Raw genomic sequence first — 4,078 nt, 5'->3', positions numbered from 1 at the left:
GTGCATAGTGTTTATACAGTCTACAGTAGTGTATCATAATGTCTTACGCCTTCACATTCATTCACCACTCACTCACTGACTCACCCAGAGCAACTTCTGGCCCTGCAAACTCCATTCATGATAAGAATTTTATACAAGTATACCATTTTATATTTTTTATATTGTATTTGTACAGTAACTTTTCTATGTTTAGTTATATATAAATACACAAATGCTTCCCATTGTGTTACACTTCCCTGTAGTATTCAGTACAGTGACATGCTGTATAGATTGTAGGTTAGGAGCAATAGATTATGCTATACAGCGTAGGTGTGTGGTAGGCTACACCATGTAAATTTATGTAAGTACACTGTATGATACTCACACAACAAAATCATGTAACAATGCAGTTAATGTATTCCTGTTGTTAAGTGATGCATGACTGTATATAATATTCTCAAGTACATTAGCATTTTCCAAGACAGGCCATTGCTGGGCCATACAAAGCTCTCAATGAAAGTACTGAAATCATACGAAGTGTGTCCTTTGAACATAATGGAATTGTGTTAGAACTCTTGAGTCTGCATGATTGTGTCTTTTTAGAGATTTGTTCATCTGAGTTATCACAATTTGTTGACATACAGGTGCTCCTAATATACAATTATAATTTTATTTCTGTATGATTGGCAATAACGTCTTTACTACTATATCTGACTGTATTATTAAAATGTGAATCATCTCTTTTATGGGAGTTCAGTCTAGTTAAAAGTTTAGTCATTTATTTGACATTTTGAAACAGTGCAATTTTGGTGTTGCTCATTTGCTTTATTGTTTTTTACACTCTATTTTGGTTATCTCAGTAGTGATTGAAATATTCAGTAGAAACCATACTTTAAGCACCATAAAACCACTCTGTTTTTCACTTTCAGTATGGAAATACTTGCATTCTCATGTTTATTGTAGCATTATTCACAATAGCCAAAATCTATAATCAACCTACTTGTCCATTCATGGAAGAATAAAGAAATACACACATTGGTATACAATTCGGCTTTAAAAAAGAAGTGAATCCTGTCATTTGTGACAACATAGAAGAACCTGGTGGATATTATGTTAAGTGAAATAAACCAAGCAGAGAGTGTTAATTACTACATGATCTCACTTATATGTGGAATCTAAAAAAGCTGAAACAATAGAAGCAGAGAGCAGAATGGTAGCTGCTAGAGCCTGGAGTGTGGTGGAAATGAGAAGATATTGGTTAACAGGTACAAAGTTTCAGTTGCATAGAAGAAATAAGTTCTGGAGGCCTATTTGCAGAATGGGGACTACAGTTAATAATAATGTATAAAGTATTTTTAAAATGTTAAAAGTAGATATTGTTGAGTAGATATTAAATATTCTCATAAAAAATAGTAAGTATTGATGTAATGGATATATTAATTAGCTTGATTTAATAATTTCACAATGTAAACATATATCAAAACATCAAATTGTACACTGTAACTATATACAATTTTTGTTAGCCAATTATACTTTAACAAAAATGGGAGAAATTAACTAGTTTTAAAACAGTAAATGGAGAGTTAAATTTTACCAGGATCATAGTAAAAAGCAAGTGTCACAGAGTGGTGGAGCAAGAGAACAAGCAAGTGAGGGGTATATGCAAGGCAGTTAGTACAGTGATTGTAAAATTTAAGCTGACTACATCTGTGCCAAAAAGGTACTGATTAATGCATTAGGGACAACTAAGGGAGACCTTCTGAGTACATTTCAAAGGTCTCTGTCTTTCACTCCACCTTAAGAGTTATATAATAAAAGTTACATTAGGACAAATTATAGAGTCATGGTTATAAAAAGTAAGAGCAACAAATATTTATTGAGTGTATCCTTAAACTGGAATCCATTCCACAAGTACAGTAGAAGCCGACACAGATGTGTCAGAAAACTATTAAATACAACATGCATCAGAATATACATTCAGGTATAAGAGAGATTCTCCATATCAATCATGTTTGTAGTCCGTGTTTGATTGTGTACCCTGTGGAAAAGTGAAAAACAAGATTTTATATCAACTAACATAATACATGGAGGTGCCATGGTAAAGTCCATGCAGAATTACAGAAATTGGGCAGTAATACCTTCATGAAGAAAATAAAATACTGTTCATTCTTTTCTACCGAAAGTCATTTCTTCTTTTTTATTTTACGTGTATTTGTTTGCTTTTATTACTGTCCTTACTTTTATTTAATAAATCTTTATAGAACAACTGCCATAAATAATATTATAGTTTCCTATGAACTGTGAAGGATATAAAAATGATTCAGTTACTGTCCCACCCTAATGGAGTTTACAGTCAGTTGCTGAAATCACATCTATCTACACATCTGAAATCCACAGGTAGAGATTCTAAGTACAGAGTTTTACAAGTAGTAAGGAGCATGTGAAAAGAATATGACTGTTTCTTAAAAATGTAAAGATGTACTTACCGTATGACCCAGCAATTGTACTCTAGGCCATAAATCTCAGAAAAATAAAAACATGTACACACAAAAAGCTTACACACAAATCTTCATAGCAGCTTTATCTGTAATAGCCAAGACCTGAGAACAATCCAAATGACCTTCAATGGGCATACAGTTAGCCAACTGTGGTATATTTATATCATGTAATACTACTCAGTAATAAAAAAAGAATTAACTATTGACAAAAAAAAAAACAACTTGGAGAGATCTCAAGAAAATTATGCTGAGCGAAAAAGCCAACCTGAAAAAGTTACATATTGTATAATACATTTATATACCATTCTTGAAACAATAAGAATTATAAAGATGGACAGCAGATTAGTGGCTGCCAGGGATTAGAGACTAGACACAGGGGTAGGGAGGGAGCTGAATGGCTGTCACTAGCATGATGTAGCCTTGTGAACAATCTGTCTGTATCTTGGTAATCACATGAATCTACATATGTAATTAAATTACATAGAACTAATTACACACACCTACACACACATATATAATTGATCGCATCCTAATTAAGTTAATGGATTGTCTCAATGTCAACTTGTTCATTGTAACATTATACTACACCTAAGCAAGATCTTACTATTGAGGTGAACTGAGTAAAGGGTACACAGAATATCTGTGAATTATATCTTACAGTTATATCTTAACCATATCTGAATCAATGACTATCTGAAAATAAAAATATTAATGGTAAGGAAGTTCAGGAAAAAAAGGATAGTACATCCACTTGAGGAAGTAAAAAAAAGGCTTCATGGAAGAGGTGACATTTGAACTACACCATAGATCTTGATATAATCCAGCCACTTGGTGGTTAATAAGGTTTATCATTTTTTTTAAATTGAAGTGAAACGTTAGAATAAACCCTCACAGTGACAGACTGCTTTGATAAATATGTTTCAGAATTACTCCAATAAAACTTTTGCAGAATCAGAAACTTTTAAACTAGCACATTCTGTTGGTCTAATTTTCTTGTCATTTCAAAAAAAAAAAGGTATTCGGCCTATTATAATCAAATACCATATTTTTTAAAAGAGGAATGTAGTTTCATTATAGTGACAGTTATTATTACTATCGTTTCTTGAACACCTACTAATGTTCCAAGAACTGTGCTAAGCACTTTTTAAACATTCACAGTTTTGTTTCTACAACCATCATTTGAGCAAATATCATCTCTATCTTATGGGTGAGATTATAGGCTTAGATAAATAGTAACTGGTTTAATTCACTCAGTAAGTGTAAAATCTGGGATTACTTCTAAAAATTAATGTGTAAATAATAATAAAGCTATGTTTTCTGCATAATGTAAAAATAAAAGAGTCACTCAACAACATTTATTGAAGGACTGTTATATACAAAGTATTTTACTAGGTGCTGTAGGAAGCAAGAAGATATAGAAGAGGAATTGCCTGCCCTCTTTAAAAAAATAATGAATACTATAATCACAACTTCTTAACTTTATCCAATGAAACAGTTCACAGACATGCCCAAGAATGATAAAACCCTTTGGAAATTACTTTTCAAAAGAAGTTACCATTTTAGAAATATAATATTGTATTATCTATTTCTCTATGTACATA

Source organism: Rhinopithecus bieti, unplaced genomic scaffold, assembly GCF_001698545.2.
Source record: "Rhinopithecus bieti isolate Rb0 unplaced genomic scaffold, ASM169854v2 scaffold_2469, whole genome shotgun sequence".
Classification (NCBI taxonomy): Eukaryota; Metazoa; Chordata; class Mammalia; order Primates; family Cercopithecidae; genus Rhinopithecus; species Rhinopithecus bieti.
The sequence above is the reverse complement of the archived record's forward strand: the minus strand, read 5'-3'. Positions refer to the sequence as shown.